The sequence below is a fragment of the Ascaphus truei genome, chromosome 5 (assembly GCF_040206685.1).
Source record: "Ascaphus truei isolate aAscTru1 chromosome 5, aAscTru1.hap1, whole genome shotgun sequence".
NCBI lineage: Eukaryota > Metazoa > Chordata > Amphibia > Anura > Ascaphidae > Ascaphus > Ascaphus truei.
In genome coordinates this window covers 178,937,151-178,951,967 of record NC_134487.1, presented here as the reverse complement: position 1 = coordinate 178,951,967, position 14,817 = coordinate 178,937,151, and the positions used below count along the sequence as shown (strand labels likewise).

The 14,817-nt window shown below is 49.2% G+C and overlaps 1 protein-coding gene across 6 annotated transcripts in view; it reads left to right on the top strand.

The window, feature by feature from the left end:
* The window catches only part of ADD2 (adducin 2), a 93,594-nt gene extending 91,261 nt beyond the window's left edge, over positions 1-2,333 (top strand). For all 6 annotated transcript variants that reach the window (XM_075601348.1, XM_075601350.1, XM_075601351.1 and 3 more), the window contains one exon: positions 1-2,333. This exon is cut by the window's left edge and continues 955 nt beyond it. The gene's annotated coding sequence lies outside the window, so the exon portion shown is untranslated.
* Positions 2,334-14,817: the final 12,484 nt, after the last annotated feature.

The window sequence follows — 14,817 nt, the reverse complement described above, 5'->3', positions numbered from 1 at the left end:
ATTTTTTTTTAATAAACAGTTACTAGGTTAATAGTATGAGTCAACTTCTTGTTCTTGTATGACATTGAAGAGCAAAAAAAGTAAGCCTTTTCATCCAAGAGAAACACAAGGAAGCCTAATCCTGGGATTCCTTTATCTTGGTGTGTTTTCCACATCGTTGGTTTTTTTTAACAAAAATTGTCTGAACTTTCGAGTTTGCAAACGGGAAAAAAAATTAAAGGTCGCCAATTTTCAGGAAAAAAAAATCCTACTTAGTTTCCCCCCCCCCCCTTTTTTTACAACTCCAGAAAAAAAAACCGAAAACTATCAAGTTTTGGCAAAACTAAAACACCATTTTATTTTTTCTTGGACCCAAACCAAAACATCAGTGAAAGTGCCCACCCTTACATTTTAATGGAAATGTTCTTCTATCTATCTCAATGTATTGTATAGCAAATGCACAGAGCGAACCCTGCTCCCATGCTCTGGATCTTCTTGTATCACTGAAACTCCATTGAAATCTATGAGCCTTCCTATGCCAAAAATCTATGAGATTCACAGGACACCAGTGAGAGGGGAGATGTTATTTTGATGACACTTACACTAGTGGTAACAGGTGACACATTCGCAGCTTTCAAAAACATTGCAACTTGATTGGTTCTGTTACCTGTCGGGGATACAGTGACGATGAACCGATTTGGGGAGTTTCTTGCTACAGAATCTATGTTCAACGTTGATTTTCATTTCCAACATGAAGTTAGCAGTTTGTTTTATTCATATTATTAGCACTTAGACGTCAAGTTACAATACATGAATAGGGTTTATTTATACAGGCTGTAAAATCAAGGGAAGCCCTTCCTCGGGGTTACGTGTGATGGTAATAAGTGTGGCAGAGTACCAGTGTTTTCCATTTATTTATTAGTCAACAATTTTATTTTATTTTAGAAAATGAGGTTAATGATAATAGGAGTCTCTACCATTTTTGTGCTTAAAGCATCAGTTTAGCACCAAGCTTTTTACATTTGGGAATGAAAAGAGCATTTTCTCTCATAATGACTGCAGGGCAATCGTAAAACTTGGGGCCGGTATCGCTACTTTTCTTTTAATCAGCTCTGCATTTTATAAACCATAAGGTCTGTCTTAAAATATCTATTTCCAGAGGATAAAAATGTCTTAAAAATTAAGTAAAAAAAAAAAAAAACTGTCAAATTAAATCGTACTAAACTGGGTGCATTAACAGAAATATATATATATATATATATATATATATATATATATATATATATATATTATACCTGGCAGGGTGTGGCAAGGATAGGGACTTTTGGTGTTCCCTTAGATCTGAGCGGTTTCAGGTATGCAGTTTACGGTGCTTCTGTTTACAAACTTTGTATCTCTTCAACTCATAGCTTTTGGGACCAAACCGAAGTCTTTCCCATGCACGCACTTTTTCTAACGAAATCGAGCTGATCAACGGCTATTACACTGCTTGCACTGCCTCACACTGTAAGCATACATAAGCATGGTACATATTCACTGTGTAGCTACCCAGCAAAGGGGGGTTACTTGCCAAACAGTGATAGCCATTAGTGGTTATTCACGATCGCTGTAAGCTTTCTCTGTTTGGTAAACCATCTTTTGGACCAGGAGTAGCGAACTCCAGTCCTCAAGAGCTACCAACAGGACAGGTTTTCAGGATATCACTGCTTCAGCACAGGTAGCTCAAGCAGTGGCTCAGTCGAAGGGCCTGCTTCGGCACAGGAGGCTCAGTCGAAGACTATGCCACTAATTGAGCCACCTGTGCTGAAGCAGGGATATCCTGAAAACCTGACCTGTTGGTAGCTCTTGACGACTGGAGTTGGCTACCCCTGCCTTATACTGACTGTCTCTCCACCTCACTGGGTTTATTCTAATCCAAGTACAATTTTGCCTTATAAAGGAGCAGCGGATACAAACTAAACCCATCAGGCATACATCCTTAACCCCTTTGCTGCCAACGCAGCCAGTAGGGGTTAGGCTTTCTGATAATTACTTAAGTGTGTGAGACGTAGGTTCCTAAACACCCCCCCTCCCCCAACCCCGCCTGAAAGAAACTAGTAGCATAATATTTTGTCTTGTATTTTACTTGGAAGTGTGACGTCCGACAATCGTAACTCTAATGGTCTTTAGTGTGTCCTGATGTAAATAAACTCCCGTAGTTGACATTTCCCCGATATCGTGATGTCTGAAGACCCTGTAAATATGTCTCTCCTTTACTGCACGGGCTCCTGTATCTGTGCTCATCTCACTCAATCCTCTTCTCTACTTCTGTACCTGCAAAATAAAGTCACTTCACACTGGGGTGTTAAAAAGCTTGCTTGCCTCTTTATTCCAGCCATGCCTATCCCGATTATCTGCAAGCCTTCTATTAATTCATTTACATTCAAACCTAGGGGTTTATGTGTCCAACCTCCTATTTATTAAAGTCTCCTAGCTGCAAAGCTTGGGCAGAAATACTACCCCAAATATTACATCTGTGATTAAGAAATATGTTTGTAACGGTATTTCTGAACCGGCCTGACCCACCCAATCTCACATTGGCCCCTGTGGTCTAACCGGCCCCCATTACAGTGTGGTAGTGTCTGGTGGTGCACCTGTTGGCAACAGGACTCCTGAGTCTCCCGCATGATGGTGTGTGGGGAGGACCCGTCCAGACAGGCAGCTGAGGTAGTGTGCTGAGTCTCACCTAGTTCCAGTGCAGCGCCTCCACCTCATCAGGGTCCCTGCGTTCGCATGGGGATGGTCCTGTTGAGGAACTCCTCCGTGGTGCTCCTCTCTGTACATTCACTCCACACATGTACACGAGAGGGTTTGTGATTGAGAACATCTTTATTGTCTGAGTGGGCTAGTTGCCCCTCGCAGTAGATATCTAGCCACTCATGTTCAGTCGGTGCCTCCCTTTAAAAGGTGTATCTCTCCTTAGATAGGGATTCCCTATCCCCGCAGGGATCACTGCCCTGTGCCAGGTCCCTGGACACAGTCTCCTCTTTAGTTACTATAACATAACCAGAACTTTCCAGTTACTCAGGCTAGGACTAGAACTTGAACTCCTCCTCCTCTTAGCTGAACTTGTACTAGAACTACTTTTAGAAACAGTGCTGTGCCTTATGTACACTCTGGAAGCTGACACACCTCTGACATCACTAACCATGGAGTCAGAGCATGTGACCACTCCCATCCATACACAGGGCACCCCACCAGGGTGTGAGGGCAAACCTCCATAATTACTGCTGGCATGCCCACAACTTACCAGGCCTTACTGTCAGCAGGAGAGATGACTGTAGCCATTTTACATGACCGCTACATTCTCCCCCTGGTGAATCCCATCGCCCTCGCTGGGACCTAAATTTGTATACCCTTTTCCAGGAAGCACTGAAATACAACACATAATTAGGTTAACTTCACATACAAATTTCCATGGTATCATAACAAAATGTCTACAGTACATTCCGCCAAGCCCACCCCGACCAGCAGCCACGAACCCGCGTAATGCATTAGTACCCCCTAAAAATAGTGACTCGGGTCAGGTTTCTTAACCTCTCTACCGCCCATGTCTAGGACCGTGATGTGATAGTGCCTAGGCAGTCCCCTCTCGGGCCTATATGTCACCCTGTGTTTGTAAATGTTCCTTCCTATGCCCCATACGCGCACTAAGTGCTCTATCCGCTCCTCGGCCTTCTTCCCTACCACTGCACTTCCTCTGCCTACTAAATGCATTTCAATGGCCTCCCTAAGCCACCTCTCTCTGTTTTCCTCTATTTCATCCATAAGAGGCTCAGGGACATACGGGTACTCCAACCCGTGGGATGATTTATGCCGAGCCATTATGGTCCGCTCAGCCCTACTTATCCTGGTCAGGTCAGCCTTACCGGCCCTCCCAGGTAACACCCATGATAGGGGCTCATCAGGGTCCACGGGGTCTGATAGGATGCTAGGACCCATGGGTTCTATCTCCCTATGCTCAATCTGCAGCCACCGCTCCTGCAACTCTCTATCCCTTTGCTCAGGTGTGAACTCTCCCACAGCCCACCAGTAATCCACTACATCTTCTCGCCGGATGAGGAACCGAGTGCGGTCCATCCATGCGGAGTACCCTTCGAATAGTGGGGCCCACCATCGGTGCTCTCGGAATCTATGTGACCCCCCGGACTCCCTATCATCTTCCAGGGAAAATACCCCCGACGACCGTTCAGATCGCGGTACAGACCACCTATAAGACCCCGGGGCCTTTTTCACCGGTTCAGGAACTGCAGGGGGCAACCACCGGCCTACCGCGGCCACCCTCAACTCTCCCCCTCCCCGAGAATCGCCCTCCGTAGCGCCACTGCGCTGTCTCTCCCCAGTCCGTCTCTCCTCCCCCCCCAAAGGTATGTCCATAAGTTCCAGGCTAGGCGGGGATCCCGTGGAACAGGTGACAGGGGCATGGGCTTTATCTAGGCCAGGGGAGGGGGCATAGGGGCGAGTGATAGGACCCCACGGGGTTACGACCCGTTCCTGGCTGTCCGTAGACTGGTCCAATGAGGACATCTCACCCTCCTCAGTCCTCGGATCGCCCATCCAACTTCTGGGCCTTGGAGGTGATCGGGGACCTTCCCCCGATCGCCGAAGCGTCGCTGCTTTGTTCCCAGCGGTTCCGCTGTCGCCACCGGAAGTGATGTCCTCCCCGGAACCGGAAACGCCGCCATCTCGGGTCGGATCCCCATTCGGGATCTCTTCTTCGATGACGACATCCGGAAGCTCCGCCGTCGTCTTCACCGGAAGTGATGCCGTCTCTCCACGTGCGCCTCGGGCCTGGCACGGCCCTTCCTCCGCTGCGCTGTCTGCCGGGACAAGGTAAGTGATGGGGCTGCTTCTCTTACCAGTCCGCAGGGGCGTTGGCGTCTCTCTCCCGTCGTCGCCAGGTCCTGAGACGGCGGGACTCCGTCTCTCGGTTCGCCGATCTGCGGGGGACGCCCTGTTTTCCAGACTGCCGCTCACCCCACGGGGTGTCGTCCGTCCTGGGTCCCTCCTGGATCCCGATTTCGCCACCGCTAGTTCACGGAGGTCCTCATCTGAGTAATCTCCCTTCCCGGATCTCGGGGTCACCGAGCATGGCGAAAGTCTTTTCTCTGCGCGGTCGGGGAGCGGCCCGACCGCCTCGGTCGATACTGACCCAGCCAACTTGGTCGACTCCAGTCCCCTTTCTCCGGGACTCGCACGGTTTATCCACAGTGCGCCAGGGGACTCGGCGGAGCGTTTAACCGTGTCCCCCGGGGGGTCAGCAGGTTGGATAGGTATGAATGTGGGCATGGGCCACAAATATAATGTCCCACAATGTGGGCAACGTGCCACAGTATTGACAGTGCCTCCGGGCAGCCCGCATTGTAGGCAGAGCCCGACCACCGTCTCGGTGTTAGCCACCCTGACCACCAGTACCCCGCCGGGTACCGAGTAGGGCTGTGTGGAGACCATCGTGCCCACAGTGGAGGAGCAGGCCATTCTTTTAGTAGGGACCACTTTCAGTATGGGTCTCTCCAGGTCAGTGGTTCCTCGCAACTGACCGGTAGAAGCTTCTGGGCCAGCCACTTCCTGCTTCGGCTCCTCCTTCCGCTGGCATAGCTGGAACCCGCCCCCAGGGGTTACAATTATGGGCGGATCCCACAGGGGAATAGCATGCCCCTTAATTAAGGCCGCGCCTTTCTCAGTCCTGGTGGGCGCGGTCTGCGTTTTCGCGCCAATTTCCTCATCAGAGTGGGATTCCTGGGCCGCGGCTAGTTCCCGCCTTCTCCTAGCTGCTGCTTTTCGTGCAAAATATCCCTCCTTTTTGCACGTTACCTCCGCGGCCGGAACTACTTCTTGTAGTGGCGCCGTCTGGATATCAATCCCTGGGCCCAGTGGGTGCATTCCCACAGGCCATAATTGAAAGTCACTCCCCCTGGTGGAAATCAGGGGAGGGTCCCATAGACTAAGCAGTTGACTCAGCACAGGGGCCGAGTGAGTCACTGTCCATGAAGGCGCAGCCATAGCTTTCGCGCCATGCCCCCCATCAGGGCGGGGCTCTGCTGTTCGCGCCATTCCCGGCCAGCTTTTTGCAAGTTCTGTATCAGCCATTTTCTCTGCGACTGTCCCATGCGGTTTCCCTAGCAAGCGAGAACCGCCATTTTGGTTGGCTTTTAAGCCCAAAAAGTCAGTTTGTTTGCTCTCCTCGCGGGGTTCTCCCCCAATTATCACAATTTCCTCACACTCATCAAGGGTGGCCCCTCGGCGTCCCAGACAGGATAAAAACGGGGCAGCCACGGCCTTCGCTCCACTCCAGAGCAGATTGGTTAAAGATAACTCGGCGACAGTTTGCTCTTCAGTGGGGCGCACGCCACGGGTGCCTTCCCCATCAGCCTCTGGTCGCCATTTTGTGTTCTCCGCACCACGCGGATCCTCCATTCTCTCGTAACAGTTATCGTACATGGGGCTCCGCTCTGCGGGGCAGCCTCCACACCAGTACAATAAAGATTGCTCAGATGCACCACCACTTGTGTACCTGATCTAGGCTGGACTCATGTTGCACTACCTCAGGCTAGGCTCACTCTCTCAGTGTTTGCTGTGACTCCTTCCTCCCAGTCTGTGCTCCCTATGGTAAGTGTCTGGAATGGGCTAGAGTACTCTGGCTCTGCCATGCAGTACTTGGGGCGTCTACCTCTCTTGGTCAGCCTAGCACAGACCCTCTCCAGGATTCCTGACCATGTTAACAGGCTATCCCTTCTGGCGTCCTACCAACTAGCACTGCCTCAAAGTGACTCGGTCAGCTATAGCCCAGCTCCAGACCCCTCACTCCTTTCAGGCCCCTAGGTCGTCCCTGTGAACTGACAATATCCCGTCAGCCCCTTGACCACCCCTAGGTCCGTCCCTACGCAGCACAGAGTGGCAGCAGACTCTCTCCCTGTTTCCCAGTGTGCCTAGCTACAGTAGAGCCTGTCCTGATGACAGATCTGATCTCAGCAGCTCGCCTCCAAATGTAACGGTATTTCTGAACCGGCCTGACCCACCCAATCTCACATTGGCCCCTGTAGTCTAATAGGCCCCCATTACAGTGTGGTAGTGTCTGGTGGTGCACCTGTTGGCAACAGGACTCCTGAGTCTCCCGCATGATGGTGTGTGGGGAGGACCCGTCCAGACAGGCAGCTGAGGTAGTGTGCTGAGTCTCACCTAGTTCCAGTGCAGCGCCTCCACCTCATCAGGGTCCCTGCGTTCGCATGGGGATGGTCCTGTTGAGGAACTCCTCCGTGGTGCTCCTCTCTGTACATTCACTCCACACATGTACACGAGAGGGTTTGTGATTGAGAACATCTTTATTGTCTGAGTGGGCTAGCTGCCCCTCGCAGTAGATATCTAGTCACTCATGTTCAGTCGGTGCCTCCCTTTAAAAGGTGTATCTCTCCTTAGATAGGGATTCCCTATCCCCGCAGGGATCACTGCCCTGTGCCAGGTCCCTGGACACAGTCTCCTCTTTAGTTACTATAACATAACCAGAACTTTCCAGTTACTCAGGCTAGGACTAGAACTTGAACTCCTCCTCCTCTTAGCTGAACTTGTACTAGAACTACTTTTAGAAACAGTGCTGTGCCTTATGTACACTCTGGAAGCTGACACACCTCTGACATCACTAACCATGGAGTCAGAGCATGTGACCACTCCCATCCATACACAGGGCACCCCACCAGGGTGTGAGGGCAAACCTCCATAATTACTGCTGGCATGCCCACAACTTACCAGGCCTTACTGTCAGCAGGAGAGATGACTGTAGCCATTTTACATGACCGCTACATGTTATTAAGGACAAACATTCCTGTTGAGATCATTGTGATGTTCTTCTTTGGTGCAGCTTTCTTGTACCAGTTTTGCAGCAGGGAAACTTTGAGAAAAGAGCCCTTAATGCAGGGGAGCGCAAACTTCTTGAGCTGCTGCCCCCTTGCCGGGAGCCACAGCGTTCGCGCCCTCCCCCCCCCCCCCCACCTCCTCTCTCAATGGCTTGGCGTCAAATGACGTTGCGGGTCATGTGACATCACCAAACCCCGCCACGTCATTTGATGCGCATTGCCATGGCGACGCGTCGCCTAAGACCCGGCTGGCAGCAGGTGAGTTACAGAGGCCTCACGCCTCCCCCGGTATTTAATTTAAATGCCGTGGGGAAGAGCGCTGGGCCTCTGTAACCGCTACGGCCCCTCCCCTCAGAAAGTCTCCCGCCCCCCAGTTTGCGCACCGATGGGTTAAGGGCCCATTTGTTAAGATTCTATTTATACAGGCATACCCCGCTTTAAGGACACTCACTTTAAGTACACTCACGAGTAAGTACATGTCGCCCAATAGGCAAACGGCAGCTCACGCATGCGCCTGTCAGCACGTCCTGAACAGCAATACCGGCTCCCTAGCTCTACCGAAGCTGTGCGCAAGCGGGGAGACTATAGAGCCTGTTACACATGCGTTATTTACATCAGTTATGCATGTGTATGACGATTGCAGTACAGTACATGCATCGATAAGTGGGAAAAGGTAGTGCTTCACTTTAAGTACATTTTCGCTTTACATACATGCTCCGGTCCCATTGCGCACGTTAATGCGGGGTATGCCTGTAGTAAACGTGAAAGTTATCTCAAAGGCGCTTTAACACAGAAAGTGCTCACTATTCATAAAATGACAAAAAGGTGAATATAATACAATAAAGTGAAAAAATAATGTGTATGTACAATATATAATTGTGATATAAAAGTTGTCACTCCCTGCTCAAAACCCTCGGGTGGGGCACGTCTTCACTGGTCCCAGAAGTAGAACCATTTTTGCGCAGTCCATGGGGAGCATATAAGAGGAAAAAACAACACAAACGGATCTAAGTGCAGATGATGGTGCTATAAATGGGGTAGCAGTTTAAATCTTGGCTCTTATGTGCAGACCATGTGACTGCGTAATGCTAAAGACCCCAACAGTAGGTTAAATGAATGAATGAATAACCAGATACTTGTAGGGGGGACCCCTAAACATAAACTTGATAGAAGACAGGTACTGGGTTGCAGTCCCGGATGGAAAGCTCACAAGTAAGTGACGCTGTTGTTAACAATAACACCAGGAAAATTGAGCATAATAACACCCTATAACGTACCAATTGTCGAAATAAAATCCTGAACAGGAAAACATGTAGCAAGCGATTGACTCACTCTGAGTGCTGCACAGTCCATGCGATCCAAAGGTGAGGGGTCCCCAGGTGTGCTTCCGTCCGAGGGGTGGGCTAGTAGAGAAGGAGAAAAACTGGAAGAGCACTACTTTAGGTATCAAAAAAGGTAGAAAGGAGGGTGTGTATCTCATAAAAAAATGATTTATTGGTCATGGAAAAACAGGGCAATGGAGAGCCCTACCAACGTTTCACGCTTCACAGAGCGCTTTCTCAAGGTATTATTATTATTATTATCAAGGTCTTATGTGCAGCCTACTCACAAGATGTCAGTAATAATAAAGCGACTTCGCAACTGTGGCAATGTTGTGTCTTTATATCAGGTGTGCATCAGATGGAAATGTCCCCAGACAGCAATATCAGGAGAGATGAACCTCAGCAGTATAGAAGAAAGAAAGTATCCATAGCACAGATCAATACGATAAAAAGTATTTATATTTCAGAAAATAGACATTTGCACTTACAATATTGCAAAGTAACAAGGCACGTAACACTGTCGTGTGTTTGGCATACGCCTCTGGATGCTGCCGCTCACCGCATTAACCTCCGTTCGAACGCCCCGTCACTCGCGGGAACCCTGCACGCCCAGCGGCTTCCCCACTGTTGGTATTCGCGGTCTCAGCTCTGTCGTGTACCCGTGGGAATGCGTCACTTCCGCAGTTCCTTTGATGAACAGCTGGCAGCTTTGTCCGAACGCCCCGTCACTTCAGGGAGAGATTCTGTTTAGTCTGTCAAGTTCCAAGAACCTATTGAGTAATTATAGTTATTTGTTCCAGCTTCGATCAATAAGTAATACAAGCGCAGGTCAATAGCAGTTTTTAATTAGTTTAATTGCATAGTGTATATATAGTAGGTAATATCATGTAGGCGGTACACTCCTGACGAAGCCGTGATCCTCGTTTTGGCGAAACGCGTAGAGTGGAGTACTCAGCCTAACACAGAGCACCGGGTAGACACGCTCCTGACTGCTATCTGATCATCAAAGGAACTCCGGAAGTGACGCATACCCATAAGGACGTGACGGAGCTGAGACCGCGAATACCAACAGTGGGGAAGCTTCTGGGCGTGCAGGGTTCCCGAGAGTGACGGGGCGTTCGAACGGAGGTTAATGTGGTGAGCGGCAGCATTTAGTGGCGTATGCCAAACACACATGACAGTGTTACGTGCCTTTTTTACTTTGCAATATTGTAAATGCAAATTTCTATTTTCTTATGTGATACGGTCCCCCTGGGTCACCCTTCATCCCCTTACCTTCCGCTGCGGCCGGCAGCGGGGGATGTGGGGAGTGCGGGGAGGTCTGGGGGCAGTTGGAGCGGCGAACGAGTCATCGGCGGCTCCCATAGCAGAACGCTGCCATTTTGTTAATCCTCGCGCATGCGCAGTGTAGTCGCGCATGCGCAGAGAATCCCCTAGTTCGGCGGCCATGTTGGGGTTGGCGCCAGCACGAGAGACACTACGCGCATGCGCAGCAGGACACCCAGAGCGGCGGCCAATAGGGGAAAGGCTCAAGACAGGGACTACATGTCCCATGAGCCTTAGAAACGGACGTCACATGCTGCGGCTTAGCCAGTAGGGCGGCTGCATTTGTAGTTAAGGCAGTTATACAGTTGGGCAGTTAGTGAGTGAGTCAGTGGTAGCTGGGACAGCAGAAGGGTAGTGTGTGTGTGTAGGGAGTCCGTGACCCACTGCACTAGGCCAGAGACCCCCTTAGGCCCCAGCTAGGTCAACACTCCCCTCAGCTTGTGGTTGCTGCAGGGACAGGCCCATAGATAGGGACACTGTCCCGTAGTACCAAAGTGAGGGATACCGTCATGGACGCGGCTGCATTCTGATCTCAGGTGATCTTGCCCAGACACCTGCAACAAAAAACAATCTCATACGGTGGTACAATCCATGCGGGCCCCACCCCACGTAGAGGCGGAGGCTTCGCGGTTGCTGTCACTGGATCCGTGGATCCCATCAGCATCACTGCGCGCCCGACCCGGCAGGTACCCAACTAAGTGCACCAACTATACATGGGCTAGTGGGGGCAGCGCTGTCTCACAAACTTGGGTGGGTGATTGATCCGGTGGACACTGGGATGGTCCGGTGCCTGGAGCACCTTAGTTCATTGGGGTAAACTCCACTGGGGTGTGGACACGGGTCCTGCGAGGCCTGCTAGTGGGTATCACCTTTATTATTGGTTCTCTGATGTGTTCAGTAAACTGTTATTGGTTTACTCGTGTGTATTCTTTATTGTCCTGTAACGGGGTCATTCCACATAGTAGAATCCCATTGCTACCGAGCATCAACTCAGGTACACCCCAGGTTCCCAGCAGGGGGAGGCTCAGGTTTCCTGTGAGCCACAGGTATTGCATTGCATCACACATAACTGTCACGGTTGTGCTCGCCACAAACCGGGGCCGGACCGCGTGGCTGAGGCTGGGTTATGAAATCACCGACCTTAGACCGCGCAGACTGCTCCGGAGTGCGAAGTTCATAGTCAAACAGGCCAGGTTCAGGATTGGAGAGGACAGCGTAATCGGAATCGGGATAGGAGATATCCGGTTAGTCGTAGTCCAAGCAGGGAGTCGGCAACAGGTAATCAAGCAGGTCCTCCTGATTCAGCGTAATCTCTGCAGGTCGGGAACGGGGTTTGCGTGAGTGGCATCCACATCCCATGGCGCCGGTCTAGGAGAGCAAAGGCAGACCGGGGTAGGGACACCACCAGGCAGCACCTGTAAACCAGTGCTTCAGCGCAAGAGTTCAAGCTGGCCTCTGCAAAGGGAGAAAGAGCAGCAGGCCAAGGGGTCCAAACAGCAACCTCTGCTAAGGGTAGAAGCAGCAGGTTGCGGGCTCCAGGGAGATAGCACACAGCAGGTCTCCGGTGTGCTTCAGCGCGGAAGCTTAAGCTGGCCTCTGCGAAGGGAGAAAAAGCAGCAGGCCACGGGGTTCAAACAGCAACCTCTGCTAAGGGTAGAAGCAGCAGGTTGCAGGGAAAGCAGGAACTAATGCTGGAACACATCCACAGGATTAGTCACGGGAAAAACAAGCAAGGGCTTGTGGCAGAACACAGGAACGTCCAAGAAGGATTATGCTCAGCAGAGAAGCATTGTGTGAATGCAGTATTTAAAGGCCAGCGGGCCAATCCCTGGAGGAGGGTGTGAGGGCACTGCTCCACTGACTGAGTACAAGGCTAGGTTGCAGTGATAGCCCACACAGCTGCTGTTGATTGCAAAGAGGGAATTAGTGAGAACAACAGCACCCTGCACGGCTATGAGAAAAGCCAGGAGTGGATTCCTGATAATAACGTAGCCACACATCTCCCAGAGGGTGAGGGGGGAAAATTGCGTTTCACTTAAATATAAATACAGTAATTTTTATTGTATTGATCTGTGCTATGGATACATTCTTTCTTCTATACTGCTGAGGTTCATCTCTCCTGATATTCCTGTCTGGGGACATTTCCATCTGATGCACACCTTATATAAAGACACAACATTGCCACAGTTTTGGAGTTGCTTTATTACTACTGACATCTTGTGAGTAGGCTGCACATAAGAACCAAGATTTAAACTGCTACACCATATACACTATCATCTGCCCTTAGATCCGTTTGTGTTGTTTTTTCTCTTATATGCTCCCCCTGGACTGCGCAAAAATTAAGATTCTATTTGACATTATTTTGTACATCAAAATGTCAGTGCTAAAAAGGAATACAAACCTTCCACCACATGTGCGTCGTACGTATGAAGACTTTCATTTCTTTTTTTAACACACTTTATTTTACGTTTTTCAGAAACAATAATAGAAAGGATTACAGAACAAACATGGGCTGAAGCAATACATACTTAGGGTTGCCAGGTGGCTTCTCCAAAAATACTGGACACAATGGTGAAAAGTGCAAGACAGACGCACCCTCGAGAGACAAACACACACCTGTCTCTCTGCTCTCCGCTACATGCTGTTTCTTCCTACCGTTGGCCGAAGCCTCAGGCTCCCAACACCTCCTGATTGGCTGCATTACCCAGCAGCAGCCAATCAGGATGGAAGAAGCTGCCCAGTCCCCTAGCAACAGCCCTGCTCTCTCCCTGCTCAGGGAAATCCCCCAGCCCCCCACAAGTCGGTCAGGTCACTATATCCAGAGAGGTAATACATACACATACATGTCCAGTATTACCTCTAATTTTTTACTGGACAGTGTCTAAATGCAGGACAGTCCGGTTCAACACTGGACACCTGGCAACCCTACAATGACCATAATATAGATTAAAATTCAAAGTGAATGAAAACATTATAGGGTAGAGGGGAAGGCATGACAGAAACTACATCTTAAGGGGGTACTTTGGGGGAAGGGGTGCGTGTACAGTTATGCTTCAAGTCTTGCTACCCGCTCAGGTGTAGTACTAAGTCCCAGGGGCGCATTTCCCATTAGGTCCGATAGGCCGGGGCCTAGGGCGGCAACATTTTGGGTCAGCAAATTTCTCTCTTTTTTAATCTTCATTGTTAAATAGGATGGGAATCTTCAAATTCTATATCTGTGTGCTTTTTATCCGAGACTTCTGTTTACCCATGTTGGTGCATGATCAGATATAATTATGTCCTCAATTTTGGTGTTTGTGATTTTCCCCACAATCTGTCTGTTTGCAAACAATATCTCCCTATCGCTACCCTAGAGAATGTGTTGTGGGGATGCTAAAAGAACGTGTACTCCCTTTCCATGGTATTAAACATTCCCCAGCAATCCTCTAATCCTAGAAGGTCCATCAACATCTTCGCCCATTTTCCAGCAGATTTTAGTTTCCCTATTCTTTGGGTCTGGTGTGATTCTTCGAAGAATGGGTCGATCACTAAGTTAAAATCCCCCCACTGTTAAATTATTCTTTTTCTCGTTCAGCACCCAGTCAGTGAATTTTTGCAGAAAGGCTTGGTCATGTTCGTTAGGCCCATAGATATAAATATTTAACTCCTCATTGTGTACTTTGATCACACATGTTACTATGCGTTCTTCTTCATCTCTCCATATGGATATTATTTAGTATGGCAAAAAAAAGGATTAATTTATCACCACCTCCTTTCTTCCCCTTAGCTGGGGAGACAATACACTCGCCTACCCATTCCCTAAGTTAGTGAGGGTCCCCCAGTATATGCCCAGGTACCCCATAATCAGTATAGAGGTTCTGGGGGGTTTCTCCAACGGTAAATTAAGTTGCGAGAGGTTTTATGAAACCTAAGTCCGAGTTTCAGTAAAGGAAAGAGATACAGCCCTGGGAGTGTGCCTAAGCGTTTTTTGGTTCTAAAGAAAATTAGGTTTCCTTAAGGGAAGGAGCTACAGCGCTGAGATTGAAGTTACGCATCTTTTCATTTCACTGTGGGACTTAGAAGAAAAATGGGAAATATTTTTATGTTTCAGAAAATGTTCAATAGCCAATGTGGCTATAAGGTTTTTACAGTCTAACTCGGGTTTACAGTGTATGAGGGATATGGCTAGTCTGAATAAAAGTATATAGTCCTATTCTACCCCTCATAGCCCAAAAGACTTAGACAACGTAAAAAGTGTAAAAGTATATTTTTATTAAACTGAGATGTTTGTAAATGTATTATACTTATAAGCTGGGACTTTT